This window comes from Carcharodon carcharias, chromosome 10, assembly GCF_017639515.1.
Source record: "Carcharodon carcharias isolate sCarCar2 chromosome 10, sCarCar2.pri, whole genome shotgun sequence".
Lineage (NCBI taxonomy): Eukaryota > Metazoa > Chordata > Chondrichthyes > Lamniformes > Lamnidae > Carcharodon > Carcharodon carcharias.
The window spans coordinates 167,473,483-167,498,971 of NC_054476.1; positions in this window are offsets into that span (position 1 = coordinate 167,473,483).

Here is a 25,489-nt window from a genome sequence, read left to right on the forward strand (position 1 = left end):
GAAGCTGCATTTAGATTACAGCCAGGGATTTTCCCTTGTCGGGCGGACTCGATGGGGGCGGTGGGGATTTCATGCTGGGGGGCCAATTAAGGCCTGCCCAGCATGAAACATGTGCTTCAGCGCTCAGCGCTGCCCGTGTAGGGGGCAAGGAAGGCGAGAGCGCACATTCATGCACGCACGTGGGTACGCGCTGGAAAAGCCGCCTGAGATACAGAGCAGCCACAGGGAGATGAAGAGTTAAACATTAAAAATAGAGATTTTTAAAATGTAAAAAAAAAATGTCCACTGAGTCACATGAGCAGGGACATGTTACAAACTAGGATGAAATTTTTCAAAAAAATTTTAATGACGGATCGAAACCTCATTCCACCCGTGGATGACGTTTCGCGGAAAACGGAAAGGCCACTTGTCCTTTTTGGCTGCCTGCCAACTGTAAGATTGGACGGCGGTGAAAAATTTTATTCAATTGCATTTTTAATGGCCCTAATAAGCCTTTTAATTGCCAGCAGGCGCGTTTCCGACTCCTGTGCACTCCCGCTGACCGAAATATCACACGAGTGCACCATGACATCCGGGACATTTGTCCCACATCATCACGCTCCATTTTACACTCAAGCGGATCGGGTGCATGCCTGCTTGCTCAGTGAAAAGTCCTGCCCTGTGTTACAAAGCGAACACAAAATTTTCCAACGGCTCAGCTGGTTAAGAGGTGATGAATAGCTGAACCATCTGGGCTCTGATGAGTTAGTTAACTGATTACAGCAAGGGCAGCTGTAGGAGAAATACAGTTGGCGTCAATGCCTCTGACTAAGTGCGCTGAAACCTGCACTTGTAATGATGATGAAACTTGTAATGATAATGAAACTTGTAATGATAATGGCGGTGTTGACTGCCATTACTGTGCAAAACTGATAGCGACTTCTGGAGTCTCCACATGTGCAGTTAATCGCAGCAATCTGGAAGTTACTGTCAGAGATACCCTGTTCCTGTCTTCTCAGCTGCAACCAGCATAGATAGCAGTGATTTGACGTGAAATTCAACTTTTTGCGCACTGCCCTCCCTATAAAATAAGTGGAAATGTATTGCCTTGTTGAATGAGATGTAGCTGAATTTTTAATGGCTTTGAAGTCATTATTGCTGCTGAATATCCTTTCCAGCCCTGAAAAAACTAATTCTAGATGTCTGGACCGTGATTCTCTCTATTCCATGACAACAATTCCATAGAATTTTAAAGGAATAAAATGTCACCTATTTCAAAGTTTGTTTATGCCATTTTAACTTCTACCTTAATTCTCCAAATGTCATTTTGGTCTCTGCAAAATGATTGAAAATTATCTGATAATCAGTGCTTTTTATGTCTTGGTTTGCTGTCTATGAAAGTTGTTCTGTCTGATTGGTTGCTTAACCTGCCTGATGACTTCACTGCTCCATAATACTAGAAATTTCCCAATAGATGGGAACAGAATGGAATTGGTAATGGAATGGGGCAATTTGACACCATGGCGCCTGCTATATCTCTATGTGCAACATTCTTTGAGGTCAGCAACAAGCACAGTCCCTTTGTCACTGACCACAAAAACCTGGGCCAATTGCTTTCAGGTATTGCACTGAAAAGATAAGAATCACAATCCATACTGTTCCTGTTACAGTGTTATCCATTGAGTCCAAAATACTGGGGAATGTTACTAAGTCAGGAAATTTAATATTCTCATGCCCAGTACAGGCATGTCATATTATGAACTTTCAGTCAATACTTCTAAAAATTGGACACAAACAAGCTGTTAAGATGACTGTTGCAAATCATGTGTTTTTTGGCATTTGGACTACAGGTGGCACCAAGCCTCTGGCAAATATTTAATTAAATATAGACGTAGGTCAGGATACCTCACAGCCATTTGTGGAATTCACACATTTTATTGTTTAAGGATGGGCCAACCCCTAAAGACTATGAAGTCTCCAGACTGCCTGTCTCTATGTTTCATACTGGACAAAAGAAAAGTTTGAAACTCAGTGGTCACTATCAACTTCCCATTGTTCCACTATGGCCTCCCCAGTGCAAACTAGACACAGTAGGCCGCACAAGGTTTAACCCAGTGGTCATGTGATTGAAACTGGTTTCAGGGACTACACCCTTATTACCTCAGGACCCAGTAGATCCGTCAGAACCATCAGTCATCAGCCAGTCTGAGAACAAGACTCTGAAACTAGCTGCAAGTCATTAAACTGCCAAAGCGCGTAACCTGTTCCAGTCTCAAAGTCCACCTGAGAACCAAGCTTCTAGATATTTGACTATAAGAAATCTCTCAACCTTCTGTGAACCCTTCACTATACACGACCATCACTTCGACTTGAAATCATCAAATCCATTCAAGAACCCATAGGCCTTCCATGTGTGAGACCAGAAACCACCTCTACAGCGAGATTGAGGAGACTTAGGGCAGGATTTTCCCTTCGGCGAGTGGGGGGGAGGGGTGGGGCCCGCTTGCCGATGCGTAAAATGACACGCGGTGATGTCAGGCGGAACTCCCGATGTCACCGCGCCCCATTTAAATTTTCAGGTAGGTGGGGGCTCAGCAAAATCAGATGTGTGCCCGCCGACCTGTCAATGGCCAATTGAGGCCATTGACAGGATCATTGAAGTAATTAATGGACCTGTCTGTCCAACCTTAAGATTGTCGGTCAGGCTGGGAGCCCTGGCGGGCTTCAGAAAAAGCATCAAACCTCATCTACGGGCGGGAGGAGGTTTCATGGAGGTTTTTAAAAATTGAATTAAAATTTTTTAAAAAGTTATGGACAGGTCCCAACTTATATGACAGTGTCACATGAGGGGACATGTCAGTGATTTTGTTTTCTATTTTTAATAATTTGTACAGTACAGACGATCTCCCTGAGGCAGCGCTTAGCCTCAGGGAGATAAGTGTGCTCTTTCATGCGCAGAAGAGCACACCCTTGGGTTTAGGGAATCCCCACCCCCACTGTCGCCTGCACAGGGAGTGCATAGCGCTTCCTGGCGACCATCGTGCTGGGCGGGCCTTAATTGGCCAGCCCATGTAAAATGGCGGCACGCCACTGATCAGGGGCGCCGATCGAAGGTGCGCCTGTGTACACCCGCATTTCAGCTTCCCCCCCCCACCTTAGTCTGTATTCTTTAGAGTTTAGAAGAATGAGATATGATCTCCTTAAAAATTGCAAAATTCTTAAGGGGCTAAACAGGGTAGATGCAGAAAGGATGTTTTCCATGGCGGAGGATTTAGAACCAGGGGACACAGACTCAGAATAAGGGGCATGTCATTTAGTTTTGAGATGAGGTGGAATTTCTTCACTCAGAGGGTAGTGAATCTTTGGAATTTTCTATCCCAGAGGGTTGTGGAAGCTGAGTCATTGAATACATTCAAGTCAGAAATCAATAGATTTCAAGATTATAATGACATCAAGAGATATGGAGATAGCATGGGAAAATGGTGTTGAGGTAGATAATCAGCCATGATCTAGTTAAATGGCAGAGCAGGCACAAGAGGCTGAATGGCCTACTCCTGCTCCTATGTTCTTAACTCAGAGGCTGAACTAGCTGTAATCTGTGAAAACTCACTATGTTTATTTGTAACCAATCTTTGTGTGCATGTGCGTGCATATATGAGAGGGAGTGTGCAATGTTTTGTTAATTCGGGTTAAGTGTGGTAGAATGAATAACCTTCTTTCTTTTTAAAATCATGAAAGCTTGCTGCTGAAGGGTAAGAAAACGCCCACTTCTTTCCATATAAATCATACTGATTATGGGCACTAAGAAGGCAAATACATTCTGTTCGTGACAATATATTAATGAGGGATTGGTTTTGGACATCTCTCAAGAGACATTTTTCCTTACCTGATTTGCATAATGGATGATGCGCTTCCACTAAATTAGAGTTAGGTAGGTTAAATTTGCTAAACCACATTAAAATAAATTTGTCTAATGTAATAATGACTCCAGGATCTATCTTTTTTTTCACTCACCATTAATGTACTTCAGCCTGGACTTCTGCATTTTATTTTGTGCCATAATTTTATGATCTCATAAATGTATTAAAATAATACTTGATGATATAATTTTAGCCTAAGTTTGTTCGAGGAAATGCTGATACTGGGAATGATTGCAGGGAGACAAGTTCAGAGAAATGTGCAGATGATATCACTAGCCGTTAAAACAATGCTTGAGGGATTAATAATCACCGTCTGCACCCTGAGCTGAGATTACAGTCTTGAATCCATGCCAATAATTTGTTCACAGAAAAAAACCCGCTGCTTCCCCCACCATGCAGGTGCCCAGGTGTTGGTAGGCACCAGTACATATGGGCTCCTAGAACACTATGTTTGTTCTGGGGTGGAGAAAGCTAAAAACAAAAAACTGCGGATGCTGGAAATCCAAAACAAAAACAGAAACAGAAATACCTGGAAAGACTCAGCAGGTCTGGCAGCATCGGCGGAGAAGAGCACAGTTAACGTTTCGAGTCCTCATGACCCTTCAACAGAACAGATCTGTTGAAGGGTCATGAGGACTCGAAACGCCAATTGGAGAAAGCTAATGTTGGTTTCCACCAGCCCTGGCAACTCCAATTCAGGTTGCAAGCCTTAAACAAAGCTTCCATCTGTCCATTCAGTCGGGCGTTAAAGACCCAATGGCTTTGTTCAAAGAAGAACTGAGAGTTCTGTAGCTAATGTTCTTCCCTCAATCAGCACCAACAAAATTACAGCCTGAATTTTTAGGTCAGTGGGCAGGCGCGATTGGTGGGCCAGGGAACGGTTGGGAAACGGGCCTCTGACCGAGATCGCTGCCTCCAACCGTGATTTCACGCTGGCTGGACAATTAAAGGCCAGCCAGTGTGAAACGCACACTGAAAAGATCAGCACTGCCGGGGTGGGGACAGGAAGAGGGTGAGTGATGACATCAGTGTGGGCGAGGCGCTGACAGAAAACTCCCTGAAGGCAGGGAGCTGCAGCAGGGAGCTGAAGACCTGAAAAGCGTGAAATAAAGTTTTAAAATCAGAAAAAAAAACATGGAAGCGTCACAGCCAGTCGCCCGAACCTGTACATTATAAAAATGCTGTCCATAGATTTCTCTTTTCCTTTCATTTAATAACGGAAACCTCATCCCACTCGCGGATGAGGTTTGAAGAAATATGCAAAGGCCGCTTGGCCAATACGTCCATCCGCCAACCATGAGGTTGAACCGGCGACGTAAAATTAAAGACGATTGCAACTTTAATTACCTTAATTGGCCTCTTAATTGTCGGCAGGCGTGCTGCCTACTTTTGTGCCCACCTGCCTACCGAAATATCGCGCGAGAGCTCGCCCGATGTCATCTCGCATAATTTCACACCTGATCAGGTCGGGCATGTGCTCGCCAACCTAAAAACTCTGCCCTAGGTCGTTTATTCCATTGCTGCTTTTAGGACCAAATAATGTGGAACATGGGCACCAAGTTCACCCACATAGGAGCACAGAGTGTATTTCAAGATGAATTGTTGTAAGTTAAGCACTTTGGAATGTTTCAGATAAAGCCCTTTATTAGAGCAACTTTCTATTTACCCCTCTCTCTTTCCATGTTGAGTTACTCACCTTTAGGTTTACTATGTCCATTGAGCAGTGGTGATTTACTAGTTATTTTACTCAGTTCATCCTGGAACATTCGTATCTACACATATTACGCAGCATCAAGAGGAGCTGTTGCATTTATTTTTACATTATCTACTCCCATTAAAGGACCCTCCAGTATTCATTTATCTATATCCAAATCCAATACACATCAAGAAGACTTATGTTGTTGACAGCATCTCTCAATGTGGATTCTAAATAGTCTCTGTGGTCCCTGGCATTCAGCATGGTGACATCTGGGCCAAAATTATTTTGCAACAATTAACAGGAAATCGTCCAATCAGAATATATTGTATCTGTGAGGTGAGTGACTGTGGTGCTAAGAAAAGATTTGGTCCATGTGCTTAATCACTGTGTAATCACTCCTTCTGTGCTGTACTATTCTATGATTCTATTCTATTGGAGACAGCGAGGGCTCGGGGTGTGAATGCCCCTATCAGCACAGCACTGCTTCTGCCTCTGCACCTCAAGCGTAAGTCCCAAATCGTACAACCTACACATGTGAAGCTAGATTTTCAGCAGTGACATCAGTGAAAACAAAGGACTGAGTCAGGATGGACATTGGCCATGACATGGGCATATACTTATCGCAGGTGACTCCACATCTTGGCGGAACTGTAGCTCAGCACCAGCAACAAGTTTCATATTAAGTCAGCCAAACAAAAAAATAATAAGTATATGTGCTTAATTTTATAACTAATGTTTATACAGAAAAAAACACCTCATTGTGTTACGGGGTCCCTGGAATTTTTGTAATTTGGTGGGGTACGTTTATTTCTTCAGCCTTCTAAACCTGATGAAGGCGCCCACCAAAAATGTCAGTTGCCAAGTGATCTATGTTGTAATACGCCTTTAAGAGATTTCAGCATGACATCACTAGAAGGAAATGTATCATGTGATCCAGCCTTAGTTCCACTTTTGCTTCGAGCAGGGCACACACACAGGGTAGAATTTTCTGCCTGTCAGGTGGGCGGAACCGACCCAATCTCCGGCGGGCGGGGAGCTGATCCCCACCAGAGAAGCGGGCCCCGCTGTCACTTTACATGGGCGGGCCAGTTAAGGGCCCTCCCAGCGTGACATCCGGTGGGAAGCGCTATGCACACCCTGTGCAGGCGGAGGGATTCCCAAAATGCGACAGTGCGTTCTTTCGCGGATGCGCACACCTCCCTGAGGCTAAGTGCAGCCTCAGGGAGATCGCTGACGCTTTTAAAAAGATTAAAAATAGAGAAAAAAAATTCCTAACATGTCCCCGTCATGTGACAATGTCACACGAGATGGGACACGTTCATAAATTACAGTAAAACTTTAATAAACTTTTTCAAACCCTACATGAAGCCTAATCCTGCCGCTGGATGGGGTTTCATGTTTTCTCTATTCCCCGCTGGGGCTCCTGGCCTGGCCAACAACCTTAAGGTTGGACGGGCAGGGCCTTTAATTATTTCAATGGCTCTCCCAATGGCCTCAATTGGCCATCGACAGGTCGGTGGGCCCGGAGCTGATTTAGCTGTGCCCCCGCCTTCCTGAAAATTTAAATGGGGCGGGGTGACATCGGGGGTTCCGCCCAACATCATCCTGCGTCATTTTACGTGTTGGCGAGTGGGTCCCGCCCCCTGCTGGCCGATGGCAAAATTCTGCCCACACACACACACACACACACACAGCTCTGATGTCTTCAAGCTTTCTACCTATGTATAGCTGTTCTCATGTGCCTAGTCTTAATAAATAAATCCACAATGCCTCCTGAGTGACTGGTGCCTTGTGTCTTGTACAGTAAATAAGTCCAAGATACCATTCATTGTAATAACACGAGAATCTGTGTTGCATTTCTGTCATTTTCTGCTTTTATTTTGGAATACAAATGTAATGCCTCAATCACTTGACTCACACGCACTGTCACTCACACAAAGACTAGATACAGATGAAGAGAAAGCCAACACAATTGCAATGTAAGATTGTCTCAGTCTCTTTTTCATGGTAGGCCTGCAGTTTCTTAGATGAATTGATGCTTTTGGTTGAGTTGAAGATCTTGTAAGCTGAGGTTTCTCAGTAAACTTCTTGCAGTTGAGATTCCCGGAGACTTGTTCTCAGATGAGTCCTTCTCCCACTTTCAAGATACTTCCGTTTATTATCCTGGCTGCTTAATTCACTGCAGTTGGTTAGATGGCTTTCTGATGGTCTCTGTCTCCGCAGAGCTAATTCTTGTTATATTAGAAACAGGCAACAAACATGGGCTGTGAGCATTGCTGGCTAAGCCAGCATTTATTGCCCATCCCTAATTCCCTTGAGAAGGTGGTGGTGAGCTACCTTCCTGAACCGCTGCAGTCCATGTGGTGCAGGTACACCCACAGTGCTGTTAGGGAGGGAGTTCCAGGATTTTGACCCAGTGACAGTGAAGGAACGGTGATATATTTCCAAGTCAGGATGGTGAGTGGCTTGGAGGGGAACTCTCAGGTGGTGACATTCCCTTACATCTGCTTCCCTTGTCCTTCTAGAAAGTAGTGGTCATGAATTCGGAAGGCGCTGTCTAAGGAGGCATGGTGAGTTCCTGCAATGCATCTTGTAGATGGTACACTCTGTTGCCACTGTTCTGACACTTTCATCCCAGGTATCAGTAAAGTGAACCTGCCTCAGTTGAGTGAATCTTCTCTGAACTGCAAATGCAACCAGAGTAGATGGAATCCTGTATCTACAGAATTGGAATCAGAATTTCTTGTTTGAAAAATATATTTCCTATTTTCTGAGATCAGTCGAGTAAGGAAACAACTTATAGCAAAGCTACTCACATTTTTTTAAAATTCATTCATGGGTTGCGGGCATCACTGGCAAGGTCAGCATTTGTTGCCCATACCTGATTGCCCTTGAGAAGGTGATGATGAACTGTCTTCTTGAACCACTGCAGCCCGCTTGCGGTGAAGATACTCGCGTGGTACCTGCTAGGTCAAGTTTTGCCGATTTACTAAAAATTTTGAAGCAATGAAAAATCACTATCTACATCCCTCACTGTCTTTTGCAAGGACACATTGTTCTATTCTATGACCCCCTACAAAAGCCTTGAAAATTGAAAAAGAAAATCAATGGCTTCAGGCCGCAAACACTCAAAACTAATGCTGAATATCTCAATGGTGAATCATGGTATTGTCCTTTCAGATCATTTGCTTTCTAAACACTCCACAGAAAACAATTATTTTCAATTACCAGAGTTGAGTTTTAATTATTATGTAAGGTTTGCACTCTTTTTATAAGCGAAATTGGTAAAACTGTTAAGTACAGGTAGGTGATCATTAATCAAAGAATGATTAAAAAGAATATCATTTGTGATTCTTATTTTAATTTCCCTGTAATGTGCTAGTGTATCAGGTATTCTTAAAAGATCAGATCACAGAATATGAGGAAGCAATTGTTCAGAGCATCAGAAATATATATATACTTTTTATTGAAAGACCTAAAAGTGAAGAGGTCAGAAGAATGAAGTAACAATTAGGTGATGACAAATAAGCTTTAAAATCTTTGTAAATTGGAAGGGAATGGTATTTGAGTGAGGTGATCAGTTCCATATTGCAATGACCAAACAAAGGTTTAAGAAGTGTGGGAGTGCGTTAAATATGAATTGGATCACCGATCAGAAGATAAGTACTTTGTTGAACTGGATCTAGAAGTTGAGAGAGATGTTTTGAATATTAGAACAGTACTTAAAATATTGAATATATTTGGATTTTGCAGAGTTAAATGTTTTTGAAAGGTAAATAAATATTTAGCATTAAGTATAAAACTGACCCTCAAACACACAATTCTAGGATAAATCTCTATTTAAAAGTCCTGGAAGCACTTAGGTTTCCAAGATATCAAATAATATAAATTAGAATTTTACTCTGAGAAATTTACATTTGTATAATTGATTTTCTGTAAGCAAAATCCAATTAAGTAAGTGTTCATTTAATTTAGTCATGCATAAGCCTTACTAATTACTGAACCAACATTTCCTGATATAATATTTCCAGGTTTCATTTTATTTCCATGCAGTGTGTTAAATATTCAATCAGGTTGAGATGCAAGTCTCCAGGCTGGGGCTGATGTGACATGTACCTTAAAATTGAATCACAAACGAGTCTTTTAACTAATTTACATTTACACACCTCTCCTGTAGTTGATTGAATTGGGGTGGTGGCCAATCATGATAACTGTGGAGTAGGGGAACACTCCTGAATCAACTGAAATTAAATTTTAAAAATGGGATTTATTTTGTTGAAAGAGCGAAAACATGTACTAAATGGGAGGTGCGGCAATAGGATGTTTCTGTTTGAGAGTCTAGTTCCAGCACACAATTTTAATCCTAATTGCTGATTACCATAATTAGAATTTGCCTGGAGATGTTAAACAGATGCTTGCAGGTTTAGCACTTAAGAACGGATTATATACAATTTTTGTGGAGCGGTATATGTGAGCCCCACACACCCACTTCCACTGAGGCTGGCACAAGCGGCTTAGCGACCAAGTCAGAGTCTGCACAGGTTCTCGAACGTGGCACTGGAGGACCTAGTGGACCTGCACCCATAAAGGTGAAAGGGCCACCCCACCCTCACCTTCCTGTCCATCTTGTCCCTCTCTACTGCAGCAACTGCTGCTGCTTGTTCTGCCTGGCATCATATCTTCCTATTCCAAATGCAACCCAAGGGGGACCCTTGACAGATGCTGATGACTGCAAGCACTCCCTTTCTGCGGGTGGCTCCTATAAGGTGTCACTTACTCAGAGAATTCCCAGAATAACTATTGATTCAGTGCTGGTGAAATGTTGAAAAAATGCTCCAGAAATTCTCCCAATGTGCTTCAGAAGTCCTTTTCAAACCTTCAGTGACAAGTGACGAGTTAAAAGGTTGATAGACCTTTAAGCAGTGCTCAAAATCCTCTGTAATGACTAATTTATATCCCAGTCAGCTGTTAGGCGAGGCAGTTAGGTTAAACTCTACCCTCCAAAAGCCCCCTTAATGAATGTTAGCAAGCAATTTAATTGGCATCAATCAGCTGTTTAGCAATCCTCTGGGAAGGCCATCCCTGGAGCCTTTGACCAAGATGGTAAATGTTCGATGTGCTGACTGTGGACTAAACCAACATTTCAGCATAAGACCCAGTCCTGGCCATTCTGGAGGTTCTTTAGTGCCTAACAGATCCAAGGAAAATAGCTCCGGTAGCTTTTATTTTTGTAAGCCGCAGAAGCAGAGGAAGGATTCTGAACGGGGCAGGCTTGAGGCCTATTCCGCTCACCACAAATTAATTTTGCAGAAGAGCCTTCCACTAGATATTAGGACTTTAACTAACATATACAAAGGACTTAACGTTGTTTTAGGCTGGCATCCAGAATGCCTGCAAAGTTGCCTTCATCAATGTGGCGGAACTCGTAATACAGGCGCTGATTGGGCCCGGGCATAATGCCTCTAAATAGGTCCATTTTTCCACTATTTCCTGCCCGTAAAATGTGTTTTTAAAATATTTGTTCATGTGATATGGGCGTCGTTGGCTAGGCCAGCATTTATTGCCCATCCCTAACTGCCCTGGTTCAGACGGCATTTAAGAGCCAGCCACATTGCTGTAGTTCTGGAGTCACATATAGGCCAGGCCAGGTAAGGAAGGCAGATTTCCTTCCCTAAAGGACATTAGTGAACCAGGTGGGGTTTACAAAATCGGCAACTGCCTCATGGTCATCATCAGACTTTTAAATCCAAATTTTTATTGAAATCAAATTCCACCATCTGCCGTGGTGGGATTCAAACCCAGGTCCCCAGAGCATTACCCTGGGTCTCTGGATTACTCGTCCAGTGACAATATCGCTAAGCCACCACCTCCCCCATGAGGTGCAAAATGGACCAGTCTCTACCCCTACATGGGGCAGAATTTTCTGCCTGTTGGGTGGGCGGGTCTGACCCGATCTCCAGCGAGCGGGGAGCCGATCCTCGCCAGAGAAGGGGGTCCCACCACCATTTTACGTGGGCGGGCCAATTAAGGCCCACCCAGCATGGCGTCCGCCGGAAAGCGCTATGCACTCCCTGTGCGGGTGGGGGGGAGGGGGAGGGAGTCCCCAAAGTCGAGAGTGCACGATAGAGCGCACATCTCCCTGAGGCTAAGTGCAGCCTCAGGGAGATCGCTGACACTTTGAAAAATATTAAAAATAGAAAAGAAAAATCCCTAACATGTCCCCCTCATGTGACAATAAGATGGGACATGTTTATAATTAATATAATAACTTTATTACAAATTTTAAAACCCTACATGAAACCTCACCCCGCTGGTAGATGGGGTTTCATGTTTTCTCTATTAGCCGCTGGGGCTCCTGGTTGACCCGTCAGCCTTAAGGTTGGATGGGCAGGTCCTTTAATTGTTTCAATGATCCTGTCAATGGCCACAATTGGCCACTGACAGCTCGGTGGGCCCGGAGCTGATTTTACAGCAGTCCCGCCTTCCTGAAAATTTAAATGGGGCGGGATGACATTGGGGTTCCATCTGACATCATCCCTGCATCATTTTACGTGTTGGCGAACAGGCCCCACCCCCTACTCGCTGACAGCAAAATTCTGCCCATGTTTAAATATAACATGTTCAGAAGTGGAGGGTATTGTACTTACGAACATACTAATAGTAAAATGTCACTGTGAAGTAATGTCAGCAGCACAGCGAGCCATGTAAAGGCAGGGTAATTCCAGCTTTGATTTGAAATCTTCCTCCTTGTTAACACTGTGCATCCACACACAATGCAATTTGAGATTGAACTCCGGCTATTTTAGGTCACAGCTACTGGATGATTGAGAATTCTTTTCTTGAGCTGTCAGTTTTACCCAACTTCAAAAATTACCTGACTTGAACTTAAAAGGCTTACATCATGTATTTCATAATATTCACTTTGCTCTTAAAGGAAATCATTCCACTGTATTGATTTTCACTGAATGGTATTGATCTTGTACTTTATTGCTAACTCCCAGGCAGACTAACACAATAAATGGAGATGTGTAGATGATCAAATAGGCATTTGGCATTTGCAATATTACTTTTGCAGCCTTTGGCTATTTCAAGTTGTAAAGGTGTTTTTCATCATGGAAAAGATCCAAGGCATTGAAGTATTGAATTGAGTAGTGGGTTTACAACAATAACAATAACAGTAATAACAACAGCTTGCATTTATATAGTGCCTTTAATGTCAAAAAACTTCCCATGACACTTCACAGAGACACAATCAGACAAAAATGGTTGCCAAGCCAAAGAAGATGATATTAAAAGGGGAGGACAAATTCTTGGTCAAATATGAGGCTTTATAATTGGCCCTAAAGCAAGCAGAGTTATTTAGGGAGATAATTCTAGCAGACAAGGCCTGCTTAGTGAGTGGCTGCCAATGGTGGGGTTGGAGATGGTGGGGATGGGGGTGAGAAACCCAAGGGACCATAATCAAAGGAACAGAGTTCTATGGAGGTTGTAGGGCTGGAATAGGTTAGCGATAGAGAATTTTGAGATTATGAAGAGATCAGGAGCCAGTAGAGGCCAACAAGGACCAGGTCTGATGAGTAAATGTGTCATGATACGGAATAGAGTGAAACTGCAAGGTTTCGGTTGAGCTGAGTATTATGGGGGGTGAAGGGTGGGTGGCTAGATAGGAGAGTATTGGAACAGTCAGGTCCGGAGGTGAAAAAGGCATGGATGAGGGTTTTAGCAGCAAATTATCAGAGCAGTGGTAGAGGTGAGTGATGTTACTGTCTTTGTAATGGAAGCAATTGAAGTTCAACTTGAATTGATTGTGATGCCAACAATCTTGTTTAAGTTGAGGTAGTGGCTGGAAAGCAGAACAGAAATGGTAGCAAAGGTACAGTGTTTGTGAATGTCACTAAAGATGATGGCTTTTGTTTTCCTTTTGCCTAACTGGAGGAACTTGCAGGCTACACAGAACTGGGAGTCAAACAAGCAGTTGAACAACACAGAGAAAGTGGAGTGGTGGAGAGCTGGGTATTGAAGAGGTAGAGCTACATGTCTTCAGCATGCAGGTGGCAGTTGACCCTCTGGAGTAGAAATTGAACCCCATCCTTTATGTTTACGAGATAAATGGAGCTATGTGGACGGATTTCAGGGACCAACACCTGTGCCCAAGCTTCACCCAGAAGACGTGCACCCAGAATACCCAATTTTGAGTCAGGCAGTTTATTTGGTGGTTGCCAAAACAGTCAAATAATCTCTTCCATACACAACTGGGTGACCTAAGGTCTGTTTTCAGCCTCTTGGCAGAAATTGCTTTGTGTTAGGAAACAGAGATAGTTTAAGTAAGACATATGTATATTTGGGTGTGTTAGGAATAAGATATATCTTTAATTTTGAGCTCAATTTATTTTTTTTATATTTGTGTGTTAAAGGGTGAAACCTGGGATCTAGTTTCATTTTTGAGTGGAGACAGCAGGTCTAAAGTTATGTTTGTATATCTGCATTTCTAATGAGATTTTTACGACTCTTGAAGGAGAATTAAAGTCAACAGAGTAGAGAAAAAAACTGTGCTATTGCCTAGTAACAGGAGTCCAGAGAGGGAGGACACACACACACAAACACACACACACGCACACACTCAGAGAAAACTAAAGAAAAGCAGTTTGAGTTCAGTTGGAAGCAGTAACCAGCAGAAGCAGCCTAGAAAAGGGACAGATAGGAAGCCCCAAATTAAAGTTGAAGCCAGCTGTCAGGGGAAGCTGGACAGGAGAGGGAACTACAGAGGAAGCAGGTTTCCCCAAAGAAACTAAAGAAAAAAGTCCCCAAATCCAAGGGAGTGGAACAGGAAATATCCCTAGAGGACAGTCTGGTCAAAGGACAGGAATCTGGAAAAGGTCCTGTTCTGTGGAAATGAAAGTAAGGAGAAGCCAGAAGGTCCAAAGAGACAGCTGAAGGTCTTTAACTCTTTATAATGGGTATGTGAATCATTGGTGTTCTTTAGGCATGGCTGAGTCTGTGAGAGAGAGAGAGAGAGCGTGTGGAAAGAAGTTTGAATGCGTGTGGGGAGAGGAACATCAGAAAGAGAGTTCAAAGCACTGGAGGTGGACCCTTGTGGAAGGTGTCTGAGAGAAAGCATCATTTGGGAGAAGATTCCAAAGTGAGTTCTTCGACAGTGGAGATTGAAAGCCCTCACGTGAAAGACGGAGTTCAGTGAGACCAGTTGGTTCACAGTGTGACAGCATCTGAGGGAGTTAATGAGAGATCCATAGCATCTGTTTGGAGTGGCATCTGTCACTTGGTTTCAGAGTGTGGTGTGCCTGACCACAGGTCGCCTATTGGTTTCCATGGACTGCGTACTTACTGTGAACATTAGAGTATAAAATAGCTTTTGTAACTTGTGTTATCCTTACAAATCTGTATATATCTGTAAAGGTGTAGTTGTGGGTGAAGGAGTATCGTGATATAGTTAATCTTTTCTTGTGTAATAAATGTTTTATTCTTTTGTTAAAAGTTGATCAGCTGACTCCAGTGACTGTTCAGTAGCCACAATCCACGTATCTAAACAAAAAATAAAAGTTAGGATCTCTCAAGCCAGGTTCCACATTGGGATCTGGCTTGTCCAGTGGTAACCTCAGCTGGGTTGTAACATTTTACAAACAAAAATGTATATGAATAAGGATAGGCTTTTAGAATAATTTTCTATCAATGTTAGCAACCGTGGCAGACGATGAGAGATTTTTGGAATGGGAAGGATATCGTGGAGGTACAGAAAGGCCAGGTGAAATAGCTGTTCGATCCACCTATCAGAAGCAATGAGGAATAACAGTCAGAAGACTAGTTTCCTGAAACAGTGCAATATCTTCCATAAATCTTAAAGAATAAAGGTAATTGATGAACTTTAATTAAGATATAGTTAATGATAGAAATTGACATTTTAATATAAATATTTTAAATGTATTTAATACTTAATACAAATAAATAATTACTATAGAGATTGAAGGAAGTTTTATATAATTTAACTGCTTTAGTGACTTTGGATAATGATGCCTGGGATTTATGTAATTGGCCAAAGCTCAACTTATGTCTTTCATTTTAGCAGATACAGTTCAATCTACTATACATGTTGGATTGGAATGGACAATAGCGCATCATGTGGCCACACTGGCATATAGCATGATAGACTGTACCATAAGTGATTATATGATGAAAACCTCCAAACTGGTTTGCTCTTAATGTATTTAAATGAACCTAATAAAGCATGGGACTTCACGCTTGCCTTATTTTTCTCGTGCACTTGCTTCATGAGTGCACACATGTGAGTGTGTGAAAGAGAGCAAGGTAAAGAATTTTTCTCCAGAGCTTTTGGAAATATCATGACTCAAAATAATTTACTTGACAGCATGGTGATCTAATTTGCAGAACAAGGCGCTTGTAAACACAGGCCAGAGATCACAGGATCCGACTTGGCTCTGATTATCCAGCACACACATTCTGCCAGTGAGGCTCTGAATTAGACGTGGAGCCTCATGACATGACCATTCATAGAACCGAAAGTCAGCCAGACTGATGGAATCTTTGTCATAACATATCAGAGGCAATTGGAAGTTGTCAGAGCTCGATGAACTATCCGTACACAGTCATATATTGAATGTCTCAAGATTAAAAGCAATAATTTTGGGACATGTGGCCTAATGTATCACCCTTCACCGAGTTCAGCCTATTCTCAGTTCCCTGGTACCTTAATCCATTTTCATTGCATTGAAATTTGGACACTTATAGTTATATAAACCTGTAACTTAAAGCATTATATTGTTGGTGGTGCAGCAATATTTGAATTTGTTGCACCCTGAGGTAATATGTCATGGATTTGTTGCTAATACAGTGGGGGAGACTTATGGGTTAGGTGTCAAATAAGTGTAATACCTACTTTGCCCAGCTTCCATGTGGCTGTCAAGAGGCACAAACCATTTTGTGGTTCAGACCTGATTCACATTGAACTTTCTTTTGTTAGCTGCAGATGGAAAACAAGTGCTGTGCTACAACATGCTGGTCTGTTCAGGAGTAACATGGCTGGCTTTTGCACACAGTTAGTTAACAGGTAAGGCTTGCTGGGGCTGGTGAGCAGGTGGGGAGAATAGATAGCTGCTAGCTGCAACACTTCTATTCCTCCTGGTCTCACAAATCATTTTTATGTATGTAAAATAAAATGCCTTTTGTATTTGGACTCCAGTTCAATGGTAATGAAAAAAGCTCGAGCTGTGGACATTATTTCCCTCATGAATGCTGTGACTCAAGCTCTTACATTCCAATAAGCAGCAGTCTAGCTTATTCAGAAAGCTAAAAAATACGATTGAGGCAATCATAATCTGACCTGGAATGCCTGAAATAAATCCATTTCCCAATACTCATAACCCTCATACCGTTAAACATAAGAACACACAGAAGCTTGTATTTGATGAGTTGAAGATGTGCATAATCACAGGGGGAAACACTGGTATAAAGCATTGACCATACACCCATAAGGGCGAGGAAAATTGAATTATCTGTAATTCAAATGTGTCATAGAAATTTGTTTAGAGTAAGGTTGAATGGGAAATCGGAAGCTGGGAATTCTGTGGAGAGTAACTCACCTCCGGACTGTCCCAGTAGACCAATCGTGTCAGCCTGTTCCTGCCCCATAGAACTAATTTCTTTCTATCTTGACTCCATTCTCTCTCCTCTTGTGCAGTTTCTTCCCACCTACATCCGCAATTCCTGTGAGGCCCTACATCATATCAACAGTTCCCAGTTCCCTGGCCCTAACCGCCTCCTCTTCACCATGAACGTCCAATCCCTCCACACCTTCATCCCCCACAGGGATGGTCTGAGGTCCCTTAGCTTCTTCCTTGAACAGAGGCCCAAACAATCCCCATCCACCATCAATCTCCTCTATCTAGCTGAACTTGTTCTCTCACTGAACTGAATTTCTCCTTAAACTTGTCTCACTTCCTCCAAATAAAAGACTTTGGGTACCTGAATGGGTCCCAGTTATGCCTGTTTCTTTATGGAGTATGTGGAACATTCCTTGTTCCAGTCCTACTCAGGTTCCTCCCACAACTCTTTTTTCAGCACATTGATGACTGTTTCGGTGCCACTTCATGCTCTTATATGGATCTGGAAAAATTTATCAAATTTGCTTCCAATTTACATCCCTCCATCAGCTTCACATATTCCATCTCTGATACTTCCCTTCCCTTCCTTGACCTCTCTGTCGCCATCTCTGGTGAGAGACTGTCCACCAATATTTATTACAAGCCTACCGACTCCCACAGCTACCTCAACTACAGCTCCTCACACCCCGCTTCCTGTAAGGACTCCATCCAATTCTCTCAGTTCCTTCACCTCCGTCGCATCTGTTCCGATGATGCTATCTTCAAAAACAGTTCCTCTGACATGTCCTCCTTCTTCCTTAACCAAGGTTTTCCACCCACGGTGGTTGACAGGGCCCTCAGCCATGTCTGGCCCATCTCCTGTGCCTCTGCCCTCACACCTCCCTCTCCCTCCCAGAACCATGATAGGGTCCCCCTTGTCCTCACTTATCACCCCACCAGCCTCCGCATTCAAAGGATCATCCTCCACCATTTCCACCAACTCCAGCATGATGCCACCACCAAACACATCTTCCCCTCACCCACCCCCATGTTGGCAATCCATAGGGATCATTCCCTCCGGGACACCCTGGTCCACTCTTCCATCACGCCCAACCCCTCATCTCCTTCCCACGGCACCTTCCCATGCAATCGCAGAAGGTGCAACACCTGCCCATTTTCCTCCTCCATCCTCACTGTCCAAGGGCCCAAACACCCCTTGAAGCAGCATTGCGCCTGTACCTCCTTCAATTTGCTCTACTGCATTTCTGCTCCCAATGCAGTCTCCTCTACATTGGAGAGACCAAACGCAGACTGGGTGACCGCTTTGCGGAACACCTTCGGTCTGTCCGCAAGCATGACCCAGACCTCCCTGTCACTTGCCATTTCAACACACCACCCTGCTCTCATGCCCACATGTCCGTCCTTGGCCTGCTGCATTGTTCCAGTCAAGCCCAACGCAAACTGGAGGAACAGCACCTCACCTTCCGATTAGGCACTTTACAGCCTTCCGGAATTAACACTGGGGAAAATTTTCTCCCTGTTGGGCAGGCCGGTCAGGAGTGGACACGGAGCTGATTGCTGCCCACGATCAGCTCTGCACTGCCATTAAACATGGGCGGGCCAATTAAGGCTCCCAAGGACAACGGGAAGGGGCGCACAGCAGCGGGAGTCCAATGACCACCAGGTCCAATGGCGACCCGGCAGCCTGTTTAAAGTGCGCACAAGCAGCCTTCCAAAGGAGGTCAACCATGGCCAGCAGAAGGGCTCCTGAGAGCCGCTGCTGGTGAGCAAGCCAGACAGGAGGGCAGCTCGGCGGGGCACTGTGCCCCTCGCTTATCAGACGAGTGCCTTGCTTCCCTCCTCAAGGAGGTGGCTGTATAGCGTGAAATCCTCATGCCAAGGGGATGGGAGGCGGAGATTCACCCCACACGACCAAATGTGCCTGGGAGGAGGTGGCAGAAAGAGTCAGATCGCATGATGTGGTGCGATGCACCGGGGTTCACTGCCACAATCGCTGCGATGACCTCTTGCGATCGGGAAGGGTGAGTACCGTGCTGGCATGGGTCACTTAACAGTTAGCAGTTTGGTTCCCCCCCCCCGCCAACCAACCCCACCAACCCCTCCCCCCCAAACATTGACATTGTCTCGACTTCAACTAATCAAATGTCCTTGTCCTTCCTTTCAGCATCACTGAAGCAGGACCGGGACAAGGAGGCAGAGGGCCTGCCACAAACACCTGAGGCCCAGAGGAATTATAAGTACCAGCGTCACTCCCTCTCAACCAGGCAGACACCAGCATAGATACCAGCACCTCAGTGGGGATTAGATCATCGGCTAGTGTCCTGGGGCACATTGGTGAGAGCACTTCACACTTGCTTGAAGTGCAGGCGGAGACAGGGAGTGCCCATTACGTTGGCAGTCGGAGGACTGCAGGGGACCAGGAACATGTCGGTGGCTCAGTCGATGGCTGATGATGTGCCCTGGGAGTCATCCCTGAGGGAGCAGATGCTGGATGTCCAGCAGGGTGTGGGGGAGCATCTGGGGGAGATACATGAGGGAATGTGTGCCATGGTCTCCTTGATGGAGGAGTCCACGTGGAACATGAGCAATGCAATGACCCTCATGGCCGAGTGCACTGCCTCCTCCATGGAGAGAGTGGCGACTCTCATGAATAGGCTTCTCCAGGAGAACAATCAGGGCTTCCTGGGAATGTGCTCAGACCTGCAACTCCTCACAGAGGCAATGACCTCAGCTGGTCAGTGTCAGTGTGGGAGATGGGTTGGGCACCCAGTATCCCAGCTAGGTGCCCATCCATCAATGGTGAGCAGGGAGGACCGAAGCGATCTCACGTTGGTGCATGAGCTGCCTGTTGTCTCTGCGGGCTCCTCTCAGGGCGCTGCAGATGAGGGCAGCAGCTCCCCCGCCCCTCTCCCAGTTACCGTAGGATCCAGTGAGGCTGTGGAACTGGCAGCTCCCTCCCAGGCGGGACAAGCACAGGCTCCATGGGCCAGAGGACAACCGCCAAGGTCATCGAGGCCAACAGGACAGCAGAGTCAGCAGCTGGCTCAGATACCACTCCCAGCGATGGGGGAACATCTAGACACAGCACCCGGAAACGTAAGCTAAGGGCACCTTAGACACAGCACCGGCTTCTCACTGGTGCTTTTATGTTGCTCCGGTATAGTTGATTATAATTTGATGTGCAGCTCAACACCTTTGAATTAAGTTTCTTTTCTGTTTTATTTTTTACATTCATTAAATGCTTTATTTATGAACAAGGCCCAGGGTGATTCCTTATTTCTGCAGGTGGACATGAGGTTATAAGTGAAATGTTTGTCATTGAGCTTTATTGACAAGGCCCTTAGTTAATGTTCCTAACCAGGCAAATGTTGCTCTCAGGTATCAAGTATGGAACCTGCTGCCCTGGCCTGTGTTGAAGGTCCATCTGTGTTGTGCTAGCTGAAGGTTCATTGGATTAAAGCCTCCCGGGTGTCCCTGCCTCCCTGGAGTATGCCCGGGTCAGCGTCTACCCCCTCAGCATTTCCCTGTGTGTGCTCATCCTCAGATTCACTGCTGGACTCCTCGTGTGCTGCCAGAGCAACTGCTTCTACATCTTCTTCCTGCACTGCATCCCCCCTTTCCAGCGCCAGATTGTGAAGAGTGCAGCATGCAACAACAATCAGTGACACATGATCTGGGGGGTACTGGAGTGCGCCCCCTGAGCGGTCCAGGCATCAGAAGCGCATCTTGAGAAGACCGATGGCTCTCTCCACCACAGCCTTTGTGGTGCCCTGGCTCCTATTGTACCGCTGCTCAGCTTCTGTTCTTGGATGGTGGAGAGGCATCATGAGCCACCTTCTGAGGGGATAGCCCTTGTCACCCAGCAGCCATCCATCCAGCCGGGCTGGAGCACTGAAGAGCCCCAACGCCTGGGAGTGTCTGAGGGTGTAGGTGTCGTGGGAGCTGCCAGGGTACCTTGCACAGACTTGTAGAATCAGCATCCTGTGGTCACACACTATCTGCACGTTCATGGAGTGGAAGCCCTTCCTGTTGACGAAGGCACCGGGCTCACCTGCTGGTGCCTTGATGGCCACATGTGTACAGTCTATAGCACCCTGGACACGGGGGAAGCCAGCAATGGCCGCGAAGCCTCTGGCTCACTGTGTCTGGCTGGCCTCGTCCCAACGGAAGTGGATGAAGGTCAATGCCCGTCTGAACAGAGCGTCTGTGACCTGCTTGACACAAGAGTGGACAACTGATTGGGAGACTCCGCAAAGATTGCCCACAGACCCCAGGAAAGAGCCAGAGGCATGGAAGCTGAGGGTGGCCTGTGACCTACAGAGCCGCTGGCATGGGGTGTCCACCCACAACATTGGCGCAGATCTCAGGGCCCATCATCTGACAGATGGAGGTGACTGTCTTCCATGAGAGATGGAGCCTCGTTTGGCACTGCACCTCAGACATATTGAGGTAGCTGGTTCGCCGCCTGTAAACCCTGGCAGCAGGATAGTGGCGTCTTCTGTGGCCCCTTCCACCTTGGACTACCTGTTGACCCTGCACTTCTTGTACCTGCACCTGTCCTCCCAAAGGTGGCTCCCCTGGAGGCTAAGTGTGGACGACTGGCCTCCTCCCCCTTCTGGCCCTCCCTTCCTCCTCAGAGGAGCTGCCTCCAATGGAGAGCACAACTCCCATTCCCAGGGTAAGGGAAGGTTTCCTGAAACCTGCAACTCCCCAAGAATGATGTTCACTCCAGAATCCTAACCTGAAGCCTGTTATTCCTGTCCAAGCCGCTCTGAAGAGATTTTAAGTTGTCCTGTTCACATAGGAAAGTAGAAGTAAGTTTAAACATTAAATGTCTACCAAAGACCACTCGCGAGCCCACTCACCCCTCTTATCCCGCCCGTGGATGAGGTTTTTAAAAACTTGGCCTACCCACATGCCCGTTGCGCCCAACCTGTTCATCTGTTACTTGTTCCACATTGTTCTTTCACAGACTGCTGACCCTTATTCTGCTATTATCACATTCTGCTTTCTTACCTTTACACCACTATCAGCACCTTTTTTAGCCCTTACCACTACCATTAACACTCCCTTTGTCCTGTGTCCATGACATCTCTGTCAATCTCCCCTTAGACCCCACCTATCGCTGACCTTCTATCCTGCTTTATCTACTCCACCCCCCACTTAAACAGTATAAATGTCATCATATTTCTACTTCTCTGTAGCTTTGGAGAAGTGTCGCATATGAAATGTTAACTCTATTTCCCTCTCCACAGATGATGTCAGACCTGCTGAGTTTTTCCAGCATTTTCTGTTTTTATTCCACATATGCAGTACTTTGCTTTTTCTAACTATTAGGTATGTCGTTTTGATCCACTTAATTGAAAATATGTAGATAATAGTTTGTGTATGGTTTGGTCCAAGCACTTAATTGAAGACTTTCCCTATCTGAAAGTGAGATTCCAAGCACATTTCTTCAGGATCCTGTCAATGTCCTTTTCTGGTTGCAGCTGGGGGAGGGTTTGATCTGTAAATTAGTCAGGCTGCAGAGACTTAGGGAATAATTCATTTGCACTTCATCAAAGCCCTGGATAGAACAGACATAGTCTAAGCACCTGTTTGTCAGTTGTTCCATGCAGTAGAATGCTCTGTCTTGTGCTCAATTTTGGTTGATTGATAACTCTGTTTCCAAGTACTTTAGCTTGACATTTCTCAATCATTTGGTAATGCCTAATCTTCAGCTGGGGGGAAAAAAAACAGGTTACTGATTTGAAAAAGGCAGGAGTATGATTTGAATATTTGAATGACCTCCTGATGACTTAATTCGGATGGACAATGCAATTTCCTAATTTAACGTCAGCCCACTAACAGAAAGTGTGTCTCTGAGGGTGTTCAGGAGGGAGGGTCATTTAATGAGCCTTGAGAGATGCTATCTGACCTACTCTCTGCAGCATTTTCTGTTTTTGTTTCAGCTTTTGTATTTTTTTTTAACCAATAGGAAAATTATTTTTCAAATATTCAAACTGCTTCTCAACGGCTGTTTTCTGTTTTTTTTAATCTTTTAACTTAAGAGAGACTGTGCAAAATATGTCCTGCCCCATCCCTACAGGTACAATCTCATTCCATCCCATCCACACTGACATCATTCCATGCCATCCCAACAATACCATCCCACCCCACCTCTACTGGTATCATCCGGCCCCATGCTATCCATACCGACACCATCCTGATCCAATCCCATCCCTACTGGTACATTCCCAATGCTTCTGCTGTCATCTCATCAGAATCTACTGGCATATTGTTAGGAATCCATATCTCTAAAGACGGTGGCCTGAATTTTCCAGTCGGCATGTGGGGGCGGGCCTAACACACTGGCGTGTAAAATGATGTGCAATGATGTCATCACGCTAACTTGCGATGTTACATTCGGCAGGTGAGTGCCGGAGTCAGCTGCGTGTCCGCCGATAGCTAATAGGCCTATTAAGGCCATGAATGAATTAATTAACGTAATTGTTAACGCTGCCCGTCCAACCTTCAGGTTGGCGGCAGGTAGAAAGGCCAAGCGGCCTTCATGTTTTTTAAGAAACCTCATCCACGAGCGGGATGAGATTTCCTAAAGCTTTTACCACCTAAATAAATTTTTTTTTCTGAAGTACAAAAATATGTCCCATGTCATGTGACACAGTCACATGCGGGGACGTGTTTAATTAAATTTTCAAACCATTCATCGATTTACTTCAAAAGCGCTTCAATCTCTGTGAGGCAGCTCAGGGAGACTGAAGCACTCTTTCGTGCGCATGCGTGAAAAAGCGCTGGCCTCAACTGTCCCTCCTTCCCCCTGCCTGCACAGGTATTGCCGAGCGCTACAGCTCACGTGTTACGCTGGGTGGGCCTTAATTGGCCGGCCTATGTAAAATGGTGGCGTGGGGCCGATCACGGGCGGCTGTCGACTCCATAACCACTCCCACCTGCTCCCGCCGAGCCTGCCCACCGACTGAAAAATTAAAGCCTATATGCTTTCTGAAAAATTGGAAGGACTCGGAATTGTTTGGACACTCTCCTGAGTTTTTTTTCTTTAAGAAAGGTTACAAGTTCACTTTTGTCTATGAGCAAGCTGCCTTTTTCAAGAAATCACATGACTTCAGCTGAATGACCAGCAAGACACTTGGTAAGACAAGACTTCTTTTGTTTACCTTTGAATTAAAATAAAACAAAACTGAGCTGCCAGGCTGTGGACTCCTGCTGATTACCTGAAAACCACCTGGCCTGGGAGAAGTTCTGCCTGAACATTTTTGTTTTGAACTTGGTGTGTGTCTTGGGGGCAAACTGTAAAGGAAGATTGCTTCTCTCTCTCCCCTCTATCTCCCTGAATTGCCTGCAGCCCAGAGTGGGTGTTCACCTCTCATCTCAGAACAACTCACTGGTATTTGAAAGTCCATGAAGCTGCGACAAGCAAGAATTGACAAAGACAGAATTTCACTGAAGATCCTTTGGAAAGGTCTTCCAGACAACTATTGTGACCAGCTACCGGTCTTTGAAGCAGGGCTACCAAATTGACAGCATCCAAACCTTTAGAACCTTATCCTTAAAGTGTTCCCTTACATCAGCTCTGCAGAGACCTGCGAAGCTGCGAAAAGCAAGAGTTAACAAAGGCAATATTTCACTGAAGATCTTTTGGAAAGGTCTTCCAGACAACTATTGTGACCAGCTACCGGTCTTTGAAGCAGGGCTACCAAATTGACAGCATCCAAACCTTTAGAACCTTATCCTTAAACTGTTCCCTTACGTCAGCCTCTGCAGAGACCTGTGAAGCTGCGAAAAGCAAGAGTTAACAAAGACAATATTTCACTGAAGATCTTTTGGAAAGAATCCCAATTATAACAATATACTGGTATATCAGAGAAGGATGTATAGGTTTAAATTCATAGAGGAATGCTGTGCCACATATTGCAAATTGACTTCCAGCCAAATTCTTCGCCATGACACGGTTGGTGATTGTTCTGCTATTAACACACCCTGCTACCTTACCTTCATGCCACTATCAGCACTTTCTTTAGTCTTTAACATTACCTTTAACACTCCCTTTGTCTTGTGTCTATGACATCTTTATCAATCTCTCCTGAGCTCCCACCTATCCCTGGCCTTCTATTTTGCTCCACCTGTTCCACCCCCTCTTAAACAGTATAAAATGCATCACATTTCTACGTATCTTTAGCTCTGAAAAAGGGTCATACGGACTTGGAATGTTAACTCCATTTTTCTCTCTCCACATATGCTGT